The sequence below is a fragment of the Anopheles gambiae genome, chromosome 3, assembly GCF_943734735.2.
Source record: "Anopheles gambiae chromosome 3, idAnoGambNW_F1_1, whole genome shotgun sequence".
Taxonomy (NCBI): domain Eukaryota; kingdom Metazoa; phylum Arthropoda; class Insecta; order Diptera; family Culicidae; genus Anopheles; species Anopheles gambiae.
In genome coordinates this window covers 62,216,544-62,235,348 of record NC_064602.1, presented here as the reverse complement: position 1 = coordinate 62,235,348, position 18,805 = coordinate 62,216,544, and the positions used below count along the sequence as shown (strand labels likewise).

General features: G+C 39.2%; 2 long non-coding RNA genes across 2 annotated transcripts; one reads left to right on the top strand and one right to left on the bottom strand.

Annotated features, from left to right (window-relative positions):
- Positions 1-10,661: 10,661 nt before the first annotated feature.
- On the bottom strand, positions 10,662-12,409 carry LOC133393623 (uncharacterized). Its single transcript, XR_009766285.1, has 3 exons — positions 12,095-12,409; positions 11,801-11,874; positions 10,662-11,733 (listed from the first exon to the last, which is right to left on the bottom strand). It is a non-coding gene; the product is annotated as an uncharacterized LOC133393623 (long non-coding RNA).
- Positions 12,407-15,206, top strand: LOC133393621 (uncharacterized). Its single transcript, XR_009766283.1, has 2 exons — positions 12,407-13,979; positions 14,042-15,206. It is a non-coding gene; the product is annotated as an uncharacterized LOC133393621 (long non-coding RNA).
- Positions 15,207-18,805: the final 3,599 nt, after the last annotated feature.

The window sequence follows — 18,805 nt, the reverse complement described above, 5'->3', positions numbered from 1 at the left end:
AAAATCGTTCAAAAGTTTTGCTTCCCGTAAAATGGACAATATAGCAAGTGTGACAGTTTCCTACTGGAATGCAAATAGCATTTCAAAGAAAAAACTAGACCTAATTAATTTTCTCAACTCAAATGAAATAGATATTATGGCAATAACAGAAACATTCTTAAAACCTTGGCAGCGCTTTAGCTTGCCAAATTACCATACATATAGGTTAGATAGACTAGAAGGACCAAAAGGTGGAGTTCTATTACTTGTAAATAATAATATAAAGCATGAATTATTGCCTGCATTCAATTTAGACGTTATAGAGGCTATAGGAGTAAAAATAATTACAGACAGTACAACCATATCAATTGTTTCAGCATATCATCCTGGTGGCAACACTAATACACAAAAATTCAAAAAAGACATAAAAAAGTTAACGAACCGAAACAATACGTACTTTATTTGTGGAGACCTTAACGCACGACACAGATTGTGGAATTGTGCCTCTGCCAATCAAGCAGGTAAATGCCTATTTGATGAAATGCAAATAGGACAATTTTCCTTGTATCATCCTGACACTCCTACTTATTTTCCACCCAACCCCAATCGCTGCCCTTCAACAATAGATATAGTACTTACAAATACTAATCTCGATATCTCCAACCCTGTTACGCTAACTGAACTAGCTTCGGACCACCTACCGGTAATTTTCCACATCAAGAACAAAACATTAATTAAAAATCAGCACAGAAAGATACATAACTACTCTAAAGCAAATTGGAATCTTTTTAAAAACATTTTAAAAAATGAAATCAATACAGCCGAACTCAACATAGGTAGGGTAGATCAACCAGAACAGATTGATGAACTCATTACTAATGTTACGGAGGCCATAATTTCGGCACAAAATATTGCAGTTCCACAAGCAACTCCCGGTAAATTTAACATCGTAATACCAGACGATATTTTGACTCTTATTAAAATCCGTAACAAATATAGGAAAAAATGGCAAAGGCACAGAAACAATAGCACTTTTAAATCTACATATCTATTCCTTAAAACAACCATCGAAAACAAACTAAATATTGTTCGTAATTCGGCTTGGTCTAACAACCTAATTGCGATCAATAATAATGACAATACGAATAACAGTAAATTATGGAAACTAGTAAGATCTTTAAAAAACGAACCATCAACAATCCAGCCTCTCAGAAACCTTGAAAATATACTATTAACACCCACAGAAAAACGTGAAGCCATCAAGAAGCATTTTGAAAATGCACACTATATAACTAGCCAGTATACGAGCCCTGTAGAAAATAAAGTTAATAGGATCGTAAATAACTTTTTCCGTACTAACCCTGATGCTAATTTTACCCCTGCAAATTTCATCAAACCTTCAGATATTATTAAAACAATAAAACAAATCAAAAGCAAAAAATCAGCTGGACTAGACAAAATTAATAATACATTAATAAAAAACCTTCCAAGAAATGTTATAATATACCTAAACCTTATAATGAATAGTTCCCTAAAGCTAGGTTATTTTCCATCGAGTTGGAAAATAGCAAAAGTTGTTCCCATTCCTAAAGTTGGAAAAGATCTCAGTTTGGCTTCAAATTATAGACCGATAAGTTTACTAAGTTGTCTGGGAAAATTATTTGAAAAACTTATCGTTAAAAAATTAAGAACTTACACCTGTTCTCACTTTCCTCTGAATCGTTATCCGGTTGCTATGGATCGCAATCCATGAGAATGGATCGCAATCAACTACGTCTGAATCGTTTGCAGCTACGTCTGAATCGTTTTCAGCTACGTTTGGATCGCTCTCAGCTACCTTTGGATTTTACGGTAGCTCGCGCAAATTTCGTTTTAGCGCACCGTTTATTTGGTGACCGCGGGACACATTTGCACCCCAAGGAAAGAACTAAACAATTAATGCATTCAATTATAAAATCTTATCGTATTTTTTATATGAAGCTTACATCACCATTCATACGATTTTGGTTATTAGACCAAGTTTTTCAAACAAACCAGCACAATCTTCTTCTTTTTAGCGTAACGACCTACGTGGTCATTTAGTCTTGTTCAGGGTTTCGAGGTATAGCCGGATATTCCATCTTTAGAATGGAGGAAATCTGTTCTGATGCGTAGAAGCAGACAAATCTGTCAAATGTTGTTTATAGCTCAAAAATGGGGTTTTAACACATATTCTCAATTAGGTTCAAACATAGAACAATACGAAATTGTTGCTTTTCAAATTGTCTGTCATGAGGAGAATCGTGAGGTACGCCGAATGGTCACGAAATAAACTTTGCGCTGCAACGAGATTTACGCGAGCTACCGTAAAATCCAAAGGTAGCTGAGAGCGATCCAAACGTTGCTGAAAACGATCCAAACGTAGCTGCAAACGATTCAGACGTAGTTGATTGCGATCCAATCTCATGGATTGCGATCCATAGCAACTGGATAAAGATTCAGAGGAAAGTGAGAACAGGTGTATGTAGAAAACTCAAATATCATTCCTAAAGAACAATTTGGATTTCAACCAAATTTATCAACTACTCACCAACTAAAAAGACTAAAATCAAATATAACTTTTAATAGAGCTCTTAAAAAATCTACCGGGATCGTATTGCTAGATACAGAAAAAGCTTTTGACACTATATGGCACAATGGGTTACTTGCAAAACTGATCAAACTCAAATTCCCAAACTATTTGATTCATATTGCACGAAGTTTTATTACTGATAGGAAAAATAAAGTGACAATAAATTCCACCTATTCTGAAGCTTATACACCAGGAGCGGGCGTGCCGCAAGGAAGCATTCTTTCACCACTACTGTTCAATATATACATTTCTGATTTCCCAAAAATGAAGAATTGTGTACAATACCTATTTGCTGATGATGTTGCTATTACTGCCTCCGGAAAAAGACCAAACACAATTATTAAAAATCTTAATTCAGCGCTTGATGTATATTCCAAGTATTGCCTAAAATGGAAACTTAAGATTAACGGTGACAAGTCCGAAGCTATGTTTTTCACGCGTTTTACAAGTACTAGAAAAAATCCTAGAAGACAGCTCAAAATTTCAAATACAGATATACCGTGGAAATTAGCCGTAAGATATCTTGGCCTGATTTTTGACAAGAGATTAACGTTCAAATCACATATCGAAAATACTGTAATTAAATGTGAAAAAGTATTTCGTAGCTTATATAGTTTAATTAATAGAAAATCTAAGTTGAATATAGGCAATAAAATATTATTATATACATCCATAATAAGACCTATCATCACATATGCTTCGCCTGTTTGGAACAGTTGTGCTAAAACACATAAATTGAAACTACAAAGAACACAAAATAAGTTTCTGAAAACAATACTTAATGTACCACCATGGTTCAGAACAAGAACTCTTCATTCAATTTGCCAGGTTCCCTCAATCGAAAAATTCACGGCAAAAATAGTTCAAAAATTCAATTCAAGATTCATAAACAGTAACTTAGACGGGCACAATTAGAAATAATTAAAAATCTTGTCTAATCCTACAATACCACCTAAAATCCACAATCCCAAAATCCCAATACTCCTATTGCATTGATAACGTTAAATCAAGTATAAGAACTTAAAATTGAACAGTATAGGAAATCCATAACGTTAAGAATTAGACTCTAAGTAAGTTAAGTAACAATTTTTTTTTTCTTTTGAATGTGAGGTATGTTTTTGATGATTGATGATGAGGTTCAAACATACAACAATATGAAATTGTTTTCAAATCGTCTGTTATGAGAAGAGTCATGAGGTACACCGAGCGGTCACTAAATAAACTATGTGCCGCAACGAAATTTGCGCGAGCTGTCGCAAAATCCAAAGGTAGATGAGAGCGATCCAAACGTAGCTGAAAACGATCCAAACGTAGCTGAAAACGATTCAGACGTAGTTGATTGCGATCCATAGCAACCGGATAAAGATTCAGAGGAAAGTGAGAACAGGTGTATTCTACAAAAAGCAATCACAGAAAACAAGATAGAAGAAGTTTGCTATAATATTATAAAAACCGCAACAAGCATTAGAGCAGACATAGTATGGATTCCATCTCATATAGGTGTGGCGCATTGATGGAAATGATAGAGCAGATGAACTGGTAAAAAGACACCTTAATGAATTGGCTAATAAATAATAAAATCAGATACACAGACGCTACCCAATATTTCGACAAAGAAATGGAAGAGGAAACAAAAAAATGGTACACAGACCTGGGAAGAGATAAAGGGAAACAGTTTATGCAATTCCAAAAAGTTTTCAAAACTGAACTATGGCATAAATATGTTAACCTAAACGGAAATGAAATAAAAACTTTTAACAAAATACTAGCAGGGCATGATCTTTCTGAATACTGGCTGCATAATAATGAGAGAGTTGGCCACTGAAGCGTTTGGACGTGTTTCTGCGTTGCTCCTGTGTACTGTCTGTTTTTGGTGTGATTTTGGTTTGAAATCGTTCGTTTTTGAGTTTGTGAAGCTGTTCCTATCGCAAGTTTTGCTGTGTTGCTGTGTTGAAGCATTTTGTTCCTGCATCGTACGAGAATTTCTACGAGAACGCGTGCCTGAATTTGTATTTTCTGCGTGATTTGTGTTTCATCGGCGACAGCGGTTCAGTGTTATTGACCCTGCTTAATACACTCAGAGAGTAATTCGCACCAGCTCATCAATAAGTGTCCTCTCCGTTCACTCTCACTGCTCACCTAAGTGATCGATACTCTCTCTCATAATGGACTGTGCAATCTGCTCTACTACTATCAACAAAGATCCGGTTGTTTGTATTGGCAATCTTCCTTTTTCGGAGTGCAATTCTGCCTTTCATCCGGAATGCATTAAACTTGCCGCCACTTGTGTTAAGGAGGTGGCACGCAATCGTGGTCTCTGCTGGATGTGCGAGAAATGCCGTGACTCGAGATCAGATTTATTCTCATCAATTTCGTGCTTGATGAATACACTGAAAGATGAGTTGAAAAATGCAATACGGAGTGAGCTTGATCAAAGGATATCTCAGCTGGATCCAAATAGAGTGATGCCGCAAGAGCGTGAGAAAATCGCTCCGACTGTGAGTACCATCTCTCTCACCGATAAAACATCCCACACATCCACCGATACTCCTATGTCACCAACACCAACTCCCGTCAAACAGAACTCACTACCACACTCTCAATCGCGTATGCTCTCTGATAATGAACACATAAATCCAACACAAGCAATTCTTCACACCGGCACTGCCAATGATCACATCAACACAGACACCATACAATTCATTCCTGCACCTGAGCCAAAAGTTTGGATGTTTGTAACTAGGATTGCACCCACTGTAACTGAGGAGAATATGAAAATGTTCATTCTAGGAAGGTTAAAATGCACTGACTGTTCGGTGAAGTGTGTCATACCAAGAGGTCGCGTTACAAGCTCACTAAAGTATGTGTCCTTTAAGATCGGCATTCCATCGGAGTTTGGCGAGCTCGCTTTCTCTCCTTCAACTTGGCCATGCGGATTTGTTTACCGCCAGTTTGAATTTCACCAACGTACACAGAAACAATTCACACCAACACTCCCGGTATCTTGCTTTCCTGCTTCAAAAAATTCAACTGCCAGAAGTTTCTCAACTACTAATTTTATGCATAATGATGTCAACTGCATAAATGTGATCCCACCAACACACACAACACAACATAGTCCATCACCGAGCCATCATCTTAAAAATGCAAACTCACCTGAAACTCACCTGACTCAAAACAATTCCTCCGGTTCGACTTTTTTAAGCCAACATTAAGTCATTCAACTGTACCTATGGAGCCAGTACTAAACACATTCAATATATTTTATCAAAACGTGAGAGGCTTACGTACTAAAACCTCTGAATGTTTTGCTAATACTGCAATCGCCGACTGGGATGTTATCGTTCTTACGGAAACGTGGCTAGATGACAGCTTTCCATCTGAGCTTTTGTTTGATAACAACCGCTTTAATACATTCCGTACGGATCGTTCTGCAGCAAACAGTAACAAATGTAGAGGTGGTGGTGTCCTCGTTGCGATCAATGCAAATTATGCTTCCTCTCTGTGCTCGACAAACACATCTACAATTGAATGCCTTTGGGTTCGAGTAAAAGTTCTTAATGTTTCGCTAATCATCGGATCATTTTATTTGCCTCCTGATCAATCAGCCAACCTGGACACCATAAATGCATTCTGTAATTCATTGCACTTAACGAGAGAGAAATATAAGAATGACTTTTTTATTCTGTTCGGGGACTTCAATCAACCTAATCTTAAGTGGGATATCAACGGCAAATTTCCGACACTGAATCTTATGCTTACCCGACTATCCCCTACCAGTCAAGCTCTACTCGATGAACTAAGCTTTGAAGGTCTTCGCCAACTTAACACTGTTCTAAACCACAATAACAACATGTTAGATCTAGTGTTTGCGAACGACAAAGTTACTGATTACATGAGGCCAATCGAATTATGCATCGAAAGTATTGTTGAACCTGATGGACATCATCCAGCTTTACTTACATACTTCACGCTCCCGCAATACAGTGTGCCGTCATCTAAACCCCCACGTCAAGCAGATTTCAATTTTAGACGAACTAATTTCACTGATCTCGTTTCTGCACTTAACCAAATCAACTGGGACTCTATCGCTGACCATGACGACATCAACGACAGTGTGGCTGAATTTTCTTCTCAAATGAATGAACTGTATGAACAATTCATCCCACGGTTTAATGTTCGTGCTCATCCACCATGGACCAATTCTGCACTACGTTTGGCTAAACGTCGAAGATCACGGGCCCTTAAAAAACTGCATCGACTAAAAAACAGCACTAATCAAATAAATTTTGCTCGCGCCTCAAAAATATATAAGCAGCTGAACCGAACCGCCTACGCCAACTACGTCAGGAAAATTGAAATCAATATCAAAAGACATCCCACATCATTCTGGAAATTTGCTAAAGATAAGGAATCCTGTGGACGACTTCCTTCCTCGATGCAGTTTGAGGGAAACACCATTACCGGAGATGAAGAGTTTTGCAATGCATTTGCCTCATATTTCTCTTCTGTGTACACCAACAATTCCTCGGTTCCGTCTAACTCAACATCGGCTTTATCCTTCATAAATGATGAGGTTAATTTATGCACACCACTAATCAACGATGATGAGGTGGAATCTGCTATTTCGTTGTTGAAGCTTTCCTACGCACCTGGGCCTGACAATATTCCCAGCGCAATTCTCATTAATTGCAAGGCTGCTCTCATTCCCATACTGACCAAACTATTCAACAAATCCTTGCAATCGAAATGCTTCCCGCGTCTTTGGAAATCATCGTGGATGTTTCCTGTTTATAAAAAATCTGACAAAAGTAATGTGTGCAATTATAGAGGAATTTCTATGTTATGTGCGTGCAGTAAACTGTTTGAAAAGATTATTTCTCGTCATATGCTCCAAGCCTTTTCACCATTAATTTCTAATGTTCAACATGGCTTTATGCCGAAACGATCGATTGAGACCAATCTAATATACTTACTTAACTTTTGCCACTCCTATATTGACAAGGGCTTACAGGTTGACGTCATTTATACTGACTTCTGCGCTGCTTTTGACAAGGTCAACCACTTTCTATTGCTATCTAAATTATCAAAGTATGGTGTTCACACAAATGTTGTTGAGTGGTTAAGAAGTTATTTAACTGATCGTTGCATTAACGTTAAGATAGGAACTAGTTTATCTGCCACATTCCATAATTTATCTGGTGTTCCTCAAGGGAGTATATTAGGACCTTTACTATTTATTATATTTATTAACGATGTCGTGTTTGCTATTCCTCATGTTAAATTGTTATTATATGCTGACGATCTAAAAATGTTCCTACCTGTTAAATATTCTGACGACTGTGAAATGTTACAAGACTCGTTAAACTATTTTTCTGCATGGTGTTTTAATAATGAAATGTTACTTAATGTTAGCAAATGTAGTTGTATAACATTCTCAAAGAAAAAAAATCCTATTATTTATAACTACAAAATCAATGAAGACAGCGTTCCACGTTTTTCTCAGGTTCGGGACTTAGGAGTTATTTTAGACAGTAAGCTTAGTTTATCTAGCCATTATCAAACTATCGTCACTAAAGCTCTTAAACTGTTAGGATTTGTCTTACGTGTCTCGGCCGACTTTAAAGATCCTTTCAGTTTAAAAACATTATACTGTTCTCTAGTCCGTCCCATCCTGGAATTTGCCAGTGTAGTTTGGTGTCCCCATCAAATCACATACATAGATAAAATTGAAAAAATTCAGAAAAAAATCACACGTGTTATGTTTCATCGTCTTCCCTGGTCAAACCAAATTCCACGTCCTTCGTATAATGTTCGGTGTTTACTATTCGGCTTAGAGACTTTACAGCATAGGAGAACTACGGCTCAGATAACTTTTATGCATAAATTATTAATTGGAGATTTTGATGCACCTGACATTTTAAATTTTATTTGCTTTTCTACTCCCTCTAGAGGTCTTAGAAGTAGAGAGCTACTAAGAAGCCCTTTTAGATCGACTGGTTTTGGTGCCAATGATCCACTGCTCAAAATGATTGATGTGTATAATAGGTTAGGGTTATCAGCAGATTTCAATCAATCCGTTAGTCAGCTGCGTCAGCATATTCAAGTTAGTTCTAGGGCCATAATTTAAACTTGTACTCTGTAAGCATTAAGTTATTTAGGCATACTGCCCGATAACTTTGATTTAAATAAATAAATAAATAAATAAATAAATAAATAAATAAAATGAAAATAGCAGAAAATGGAACCTGAGAGAAATGTCAAGCTCCAGAAACAGGACGATAAAAAATTTTTGTGTGTCAAAAATATAAACGACATAAATACATCTCCCTTGACACTTTACACGAAAAATGGATGAAAACAAGTGGAAATACCTGCAAAACAACCATAGAGTTCATAAAAGAAAACAATATTACATTATAGTTCTATTATCTGTCATTCGGTATGCATCACGACTCTCAAGCGAAGATTTTTTTAATACACAATTTCCTCCTTTTGTATATTAACGATTAGTATGGTTTCGGTCTGTTTTAAACCGCTATCAAATGTTCTGGAGCTTTAATATAAGGTTCGAGTGGCTTCATTTTGGTGAAGCTTTTATTTTCCGGTTTTTGCTCCTGTGACATACAAGTGCGCCCGCTGCAGTGCTCGTCGCCATGGTGCTCAACCACTCTCCATTTTCCAAGACATCTACATTGCATCTCTAAAATCTTCAATCAAACCACTACCCGACTTTTTTCTGAATAATCCGGTAAGGCCCTGTGTAACACCTGTGCTATCGAAATTGTGGATGCACTTTTTCGTTGTTTGATGTGCGACTCTCCTTTCCATCATCGCTGCTGCGGCATCCCGGAGGATCTTATCCAACGATTTAGTGATCGCAAACAATTGCACTGATATTGCAATGGCTGCAACAACGCTTTTATGAAACCGCGCAACAAGTTCGTTAAAGAAGCGGGCATGCAGGTTGGTTTTCATGTTGTCTGTGGCTATTGAATATATTTCTGCTGCACTCGAACCGCTTATGAAAGAGATCCGCGCTGGCTTCGCACTGGTTAACCACTCACACGCAAAAACACCTCTGAGCAGCCAGCCTGCTAAGATACGGCACATCATTCCTGTTAAACGGCTCTTCTCCGAGGCTAAATAAAATTGAAGTTGAATAAAAAAGAGTCTAATCCTTTAGTGGCTTTAAACAAAAGGATCGATTTTATCAAAGAAAGCAGCAATTTCGGTACTTCCTCTGCACCAAAATCTCCCACTGATATCACTGGTACTAATACAACCACATCGCCTACACACTTGCTCAACACTGTTCCCGCTTCAACACGTACAGCCAAATTAGGGTTTTACATTTCGCGTCCTTTCCTTGACACTTCCAAGGAAAGAGTAGAAAACGTAGTAAAGCATCTTCTTGGTACCGACGACGTAAAAGCTATTTGTCTTCTGAGAAAGGACGCGGATATGTCATCTGTAACCTTCATATCGTATAAAGTGATTAACTCGGACACTTGGCCTGCAGGATTGCCAGTCCGTGAATTCGATGAGCGAAAAAAACTCTGCACCTCAATAAAGTTTTCACCTAATATCACCTATAAACAACATAACATCAACATCCACTGCACTTACAACAACACACACTGGGCTGTCTGTACCCAATCGCACGATTGCTCCCCGGCTCATCTAAACGAACCCATGATCTCAATTCACACACCACCACAATAGTACCAGCAAATCAAAACAAATGCTCCTTCTCAATTTATTATCAAAATGTTCGCGGCCTAAGAACCAAAACACTCGATTTTCACACTTCAGTTTCATCGTGCTGTTTCGATATTATTGTGCTTACTGAAACCTTGCTAACTGGCGATATATTATCCGAACAAATATTTGACAACTCATTTATTGTACACCGGCTTGACCGCAACACACTGAACAGTCGCAAACGTAAACGATGTGGCAGTGGCGGATTAAGTGTATCAGGGGCCCTAGGCGGTAAGACGAGTTCAGGCCCCCTGTAAATGGTGTTGGGGATGGGCGGGGGGGGTGGGGGGGGGGGGGTTACTGGCACTTTGGTTGGGTAATTGAACAGGTCTCAAGTCCATCTTGAGGCCCCTACGATACGTTACAAGCACTAATTTTTTTGCTCGCGGTGGAGGGGGGGGGGGGTGCAAATGACTCGCCAGCCTCGGGGCCCAAACGTTCATCCTTCCGGGGGCCCTTGTCGCTAGTACTTTGTCCATACGGCATACTATAGACTAGCGATCTACGGGGCCCCTAAGTCGGCGGGGCCCCAGGCGACCGCTTAGTCCGCCTACCGTTAGATCCGCCACTGGATGGTGGTGTTTTGATCGCGGTTAGAGCGAATATCCAAAGTCTTCAATTTCTTTCACTAATACACCAACAATCGAGTTGTTATGGGTACGCGTAATGGGCTCGCTCATTATCGGAGTGTTATACTTACCACCAGATCGCTGCGCGGATGCGGCCACAATTAATGCATGACGTGCATCCTTGAGCTTCATTAGAGATAAATTCAAAGACGATAGCATCATACTAATGGGGGATTTTAATCAGTCAACCTTGAGCTGGTCCATACAAGAAAACACTGCCACTGTGCTGGATGTTCAATGATCACGTATTTCTTCCACGTTCGCACTACTACTAGATGAGATTACCTTTTCATGCCTTATACGGACGTCACACGAAACCTAAACTCAGAAAGTTTACGCTTGATTTGTATGGGAGAGCGTAAACTTCCTGTCAAAAAATCATAGGGTTGTATGGCTGAAATCCAGTTTACGCCAAAGTTTACGCATCGTGTGTCGTCGATCTTACACAGGTTAACACTAAGACAAACTCATTCGGCTCAATATTGGACTTGGTGTTTGTGGATGACTCCTTGTTGGATCAACAAAACAACTTCTCAACTGATTTAGCTATCCATAGATTGACAGTAGAAGATTGTTATCATCCAGCCTTATTTTTAACCCTTGACTGTCCATCGGTAAACAGTATTAATATTGATAATAATAAACCAACCATAGAACGTAAGAAAAGATTAAATTACAGGCGCCTCAACACTAACATGCTCTCAATGTTACTTGGTAACATGATCTGGAATTCTTTAACCGATAAGTCATCTGTTAATGATAAAGTGCTTGCATTAAATAATGTGATAACGATTTGTATCGCTAAATGTTATCTTACCTACATTTCCCATGTTGGTCCACTGTGGTTTAATGAACATCTTCGCCTGAACATCTTCGCTTCCTCAAAGGGCGCTATATAAAACAAAAATATCAAAGGGGGCAAAATAAGATAAAAAACTACTACTATATTTCTGGCCTTATATGAAATTTAAACGAAAAAATCAATCCCAACCTGGAACAATGTCATCTAAAGACGGAAAATCATCCTCGGATTTAGCGGTAATATGTGATCTCTTTGCCAAAATGTTCAAAAGCAAATTCCGTCTACCTAGTAATGTTAACATTGACCTACCTGCGTTAAGCCGTGTTTCGGTTGATATCCAGATTTCTGACATCTACCTATCTGCAAAGACCATGGAAGATATAATACGTAACTCCTGGGCCAGATGGCATTCCGTCTGTGGTTTATAAGCGATGTAGAAGTTTCTTCATCGCACCACTTCTACAAATTTTTAAAGCATCTTTGGATTCTGGCACTTTTTCCCGATTTTTTGGAAAAATCGTCAACGATGTTCCCAGTGCATAAGAAGGGTGACAAGTGTATCATTGAAAACTATCGTACCATCACATCCATCCAGTGCTGCAAAATGTCATGAGCAGTGCTGCAAAATGTCACCATCAATATCACAAAAAAAAAACTGAGTGAATCAAAAACCTTGTCAGCGTCACGTACTCCATTGCGATTATCACAGGTGAAATTCTCAAGTGGTTGTAACGAGTGATATGATTGGTGACAATTTGGGAATAAACTTTTAGTCAATCACTGTTATGAAATTTTCTGGACCAGGAGCAGCACTGTAAAATATCACTGTTTCAGTCACCAACGCTCATAACTGAAACGAACCTCAAATCAGCTCACGTACACAAGTGCGATGATCAGACGCAAGATGAACATAGTCGTTGTGACGTGTGACCAGATTGGTGACATTGCAGCAACCACCTCTTGGTCGGTCACTTTGACGTGACTTTGTTTGTCTGTGATCAATTTCGAAATGTCACTGGTTCTATCACGAGCACTCGTGATTGAAATGAAATTCATTTCGGTTCACGTACACATGTGCGATGATCAGGGGTAAGACGCACATGGTCGTTGTGACGTCTGATCTGATTGGTGATATTTTGGTAACCAACTCCTGGTCAATCAGTTTGTCGTGATTTTTTGGTATTTTATTATCGCGATAGACTTAGAATATACGTGGCGCGGGCGAGTGGTGTTTTTTTAACCATGTGCATATGATTACAAGCAGTAGTCGGTTCTGCTAGCTGGTTAAATGATCCCGCATCCTACATATATTGCCAGACTCATTTTGCTGATCCAAACGTTTATGTATGAACTCTCGTAAGCAGTGCACATGCAAGGATGCCGCGAGCGTTGCCTTTCTGTGAAAAATTCACAAACCCGCGACAATCACGGTTGCCTCTGATTTAGTTCTAAAACTGAGAAGTTGTTTTAGAACAAAGATCTCGCAAAAAATTGTCGCGGAAGATTTTGTGGGTCGTCTAGAAGCAGTGTGACAGAAAGTAGCCCAATTTTGCAAACAGAGCTACTTGCCTAGCGCAATAATTCTGCTGCACCAAATAGAATCAAATTATCCAGTTTGTTCCAGCCAGATTAATGCCAAGCTAAAAGAAAAATAAAATTGAGCACAATTTAACTTGTTTTTTATGTTTTTTTTTAACAAAAAACAAGCAGGTTGACTGGGTAAACTGAGCTACTTTGATCTACTCGGTGTCAAATTTATCAATGCAATTCACCAAAAACGTGAGCGAAATTGTCGCAAAAAACGTTGTCGCTTTAAGTCTATTTAAACGATTACGGGTTTCAATCATAATATGCCATTGTATTAAGTCACTAATATTAAAATGTGTCGTACAAATTTGGAAATTAAAAAACAGGCTATGAGCAGCCTGGTATCCATACACCTTGGGCTTGGAGAACGATTGTTGTTGATGTGTGTTTAATATTTACATTTCAAGAGGCATAGCAAGCGGAAACGGTTTGGTTTGTTATTCGAAGATAGGAGATAAAATTGCAAACGGTTCGTGTTTCATACCATTTAACATATCAGCAAGTCGAAGCACACGTAGAATGGGATCGAAGTAACGGCTTCACATTTTGGAACCATACACCAGCGTTGGATGCTGGTGTCATACTTAGCACTCATACTTAATTCATGGTAAGTTTTGCTTCTTTCTTTCACTCGATTGATTGATAAACATTATTATTTGCTATTTTTAGGAACGGTTTATAATGTAATAAGCTCGCGTGAAGTTTTTCCAGCTTAGTTAGATTGCGTTTCAACAGCTTCTACCGTGTGATGTAGCTGTTTCTCCGAGTGTTGCCGGTTTCAAAGGATACCCGCTCGCTGTCGGTTACTAACCAACGCTGGATGTATACAGGAGTGCATTGCCACGATTACGACGGTGCAGGCCATTTGACGTGCCGGCTGATTCTCTGACCGATCCAGTTTTGACTACCACATTTGCTCGCTTTGATGTCACCATGCTGTTGCATGCCATCGCCGAGATAAGCATCTACTTGGCTGTGAATCCACTGGATTCGATATCGCGTATAATGAACCCAATACATCACCGACGCTGAGCATTATAACATTTACCGTGGCGTGCAGCGGATTCTGTCGAACTACAGGACGCTCCAGGAAATAATTCCCATCCTGACAATGAATGAGCTGTTCGTAGTGTTGCACATAGTGCATTGTGCTAGCCCTTTTCGCACAGTTTGGTCTACGAGAACGGTGCGCTTTTTGTGCTCTTAACGTGCTATGCGCTTTGAGTTTTTGACCCTGTCCGCTCTTTGAGTACTTGAGGTTTGGTCTCCATTTTTTCCACGTCCACGTAAAACTTTCCGCACAGTCGCGTACTTTAAGCGCTGTGTTGTAATGCGCGCATAATATGATGTGCTGTGCGCATGATGCGCCGTTTCTAGCGTTTCGAATTACAGGCGTTTCAGGTCACAGAAGTGTTCACGGGCTATGCCGGCAAGCTGGTGAACAAAGAGAACATTATCAAGGTTTACACCATGCTCATGAACGGCAAACTCGACCAACTGACGGAGATTGCCTTTTGGTCATGGTCGGTACGATCGAGAATTTTGGCAAAACGAAGTAAAGCGTCTGGCCAAGGAACCGGCCTAAGAATCCGGTCGACTCAAAAAGATAAAGTAGGCAGTTTTCCAGTAGTTGCGTCGGCGTTCGAATTCGGTTGGAAAACGATCAAGCAGAGCTCCTCGGGTGTGAACTCACTTCAGCGGCACCTCCTCATTCACTGTGCTGTTAGTGTAATAATTTTAATCGAATCGATGATATTCTTAGCATACGAGGCGTGTAATTTGTTAGTTTCTCCATAGTGCAAATATAAAAAGATGTTTTGTAGATGGATGAAAAGGTAGATAGTTTTTGTTTTACATCCTGGTTTTATTATTTTCATATCCGAAAGCACTAACTCTAGACAAAGCCACCAAATTCCTGCACCTTTCATAATCCACCTTTGGCGCAATTGACACCGCGCACGGGTACGGATTTCTTCGGGTACGGCATGCTGACACCTAGCGTCTATCCACTGCCACCAACAACAGCCCGTGTATCCGCCCCCGGAGATCATCATTAACATAGGATTCCCGTTACCATCGAACAGCGTAAAATTGGTCATCTGGACAAGAAACTTAGGTAATGTCCGCTAAAAGTCGTACTGACTCTTCCTTCCCTTCTTCCAAATCGCCTGAAATTCCAGTGCCGGCTGTTTGTGGGTCCAAGTGTTTTTCTAGAGTAATTAATAAATACATTATGAAGCGGTAATCTTTGCATGTGCACTGCTTACGAGAGTTCATACATAAACGTTTGGATCAGCAAAATGAGTCTGGCAATATATGTAGGATGCGGGATCATTTAACCAGCTAGCAGAACCGACTACTGCTTGTAATCATATGCACATGGTTAAAAAAACACCACTCGCCCGCGCCACGTATATTCTAAGTCTATCGCGATAATAAAATACCAAAAAATCACGACAAACTGATTGACCAGGAGTTGGTTACCAAAATATCACCAATCAGATCAGACGTCACAACGACCATGTGCGTCTTACCCCTGATCATCGCACATGTGTACGTGAACCGAAATGAATTTCATTTCAATCACGAGTGCTCGTGATAGAACCAGTGACATTTCGAAATTGATCACAGACAAACAAAGTCACGTCAAAGTGACCGACCAAGAGGTGGATGCTGCAATGTCACCAATCTGGTCACACGTTACAACGACTATGTTCATCTTGCGTCTGATCATCGCACTTGTGTACGTGAGCTGATTTGAGGTTCGTTTCAGTTATGAGCGTTGGTGACTGAAACAGTGATATTTGGCAGCACAGTACACAGCCAGCAATAGTCATGATTATACTTATGCGGGCAGTAAGCTAAGCTTGTCAGTCAGAGTATCGCGTTGGACTCAAGAATTCACATGTCGTGTTCAGCATGTCATGATGCACTTTTATTGACTATCAACAATGAACATTAAGCTACCACGGATATGTTGATTGTTTTCGTTGGTGAAAATTTCGTGATAGTCATGACATTTTGCAGCACTGAATAGTTGCTTGAAATGCACATGCCACAGAGAATTCAACCATGATTCACATGCAGTTATTTTCAAAAGGGTGAACCATAAAATGCGCACAGATAAGAATTTCCGAGCTAAAGCATATGGACAACATCAGAAGAAATGTAGCCCATTGCTCGAGATTCCATTTTTGAATATGATATACGAGACATAACTGTATCAGATAGGTTACACCTGATAGATTTGGGAGTGTAACGAAGATTGCTTCTAGGTTGGAGGGATGGTAAACTAGGATTGCATGCAAAATGATCAGCTTCTGCCGTCATTGAAATTTCTGAATTGTTGCAACTCATAAAACTTCCATCAGAAATACACAGACCATTTAGAGGTCTGAACGTACTAAAATGTTGGAAAGCAACATAATTTAGTTCATTCTTGCATTATGCCGGAATAGTAGTTGTTGCAAATGCAACTTCTTTCCTAATCGCATAAAATAAATCAGACACGTTTTATAAAACTTGTGTTTAACGAACTATAAAGAACGTGTCTTTATTCGCGGTAGCAGGAAAAAAGGACGAGAGCACATCTCTCGCCTCTATTTATAATAGGGTAACTGTACCAGTTTTCGGCACGCTAGTGCAGCAGTTTCACAAAAACTGCTCACAAATAAACATTTTTTATTATTTTTCATGCAAGTGATGTTATTCTGGTTGATAAACTATCATAATATGTTACACTATTTTTTATTTGCCGGTTCAAAGCCCTTTTTCATAAATATTCGTAAAAATGCAAACATTGCTTTTGCTCCTATTTTCGGCAGTTTGTTCCTATTTTCGGCAGGCTGTGTTCCTATTTTCGGCAGCGCGAATACGGGTCAGAAAATGTTATTATCTATGTAAATATGTACAAAAAAAATGTTTAAAGCAACTTTACACTCTTACTTTCCTAATACTGATGTTAAAAAGCACTTTAATTAATAATTTTATGTTGCTTATTGTGGCCCGTTTTGACAGCCATTTTGATGCGACGTTTAAACAGAGCAGCCATTGACAGTTTGATGGTTATAGCGTACGGTGCGAATTGGCTTACAAATATTAATTTTTCTTTTAAGTTAGTGCATTGTTTGTCGTAAAATTGGTGATATTTGGTACAAGAAAGGTCATATTATGTGTCAATATACGCATTGTAGTGTTCTGATCAATTTTTAAAGAAATATTCAGCCAAATCCAAGGTGTGTTATTGTTCCGAGTTTCGGCAGGAGCCCACAACATTGAGCTGTCAAAAATGAACATTTACTGTGTACCTATTTTGGGCAGCATTTAAAATGAAAAATAACTTGTTTATCGTGATTTTAAAATTCCGAACATGTTAGAATAAATTAAATAAGCATAAAATCTTTAATATACACCACTTTTTCATTGTTTTACTGTTCTGATTCTCTTAATCACAAAACCTGCCGAACCATTGGCTGACAGCAAAGCTGCCGGAAAAAAGCACAATTTATTTGATATTTTGAAAAATACGTAATGAAATGGTGTGAAACTTCGTATATGAATATCCAATAATTACACTTTCACTACAAAATTGTGTTTTGTGAATTTTTTTACCACATTTGTGCAGAATTTCACATTCTTAGCTACCCTGCCGAAAATAGGTACACTGCCGAAAACTGGTAGCGAGCGCCTACATGCGTAGTCCAAAACAGCCGAAGTCATACAAAATCATCAAAAAGTCTGCGCCCTTTTGCTCCGGCATCCTCGTGAAGTTTACCGAGCCGAACCGAATAGTTGTGTTCGATAAACATGTGTGCGTATCAGGTAGCAGCATTTGTACTGCTTACCTGCCGTAAGCCGCTGTGATACCGAGCGAGACGCATAGACAACGCATCAAAAGGACATCTGTAGCCGTGAGGAATTTTTTCTGTGTCTCTTTTGCCTTGTCCTTGCCTTTAGATCCTGATGAGTGAAGCATGCATACCTTTCGGGTACGTTCGTGGTATAAGCTCTGTCTCTCTCATGTTAATGGTGAAGATAGAATCGTATGCCATCGGCTCTGCATTCGAGCGTGGGCAGGCCCGTGGACGCCGTTTGTTCGCACGCGTACAGTTACCCTATACAATTCGCGATGGACGCCGTCGTCTTCGATCGTTCCCTTTCGCGCGCCTCGTGGTTGACTTAGTAAACGTCAATTGGAGTCGACATTGGCCCATGCAGTAGACAGCGCTACAGGGTGTAATGGACACGTTTGTAATAGTAGTGCTTAAAGATGTTTTACCGGATTATGTATTTAACCTCTTCTTTCTACTGTTTTGCTCTATTACAATGCCAACAACAAACGTGTATAAAAATAATTGGCATGTTACAAACGAAATGTTAAAAGTATTCCTTGTCCAGTTCAGTAATGTTTATGGAGAAAAATTTCTCACAAGT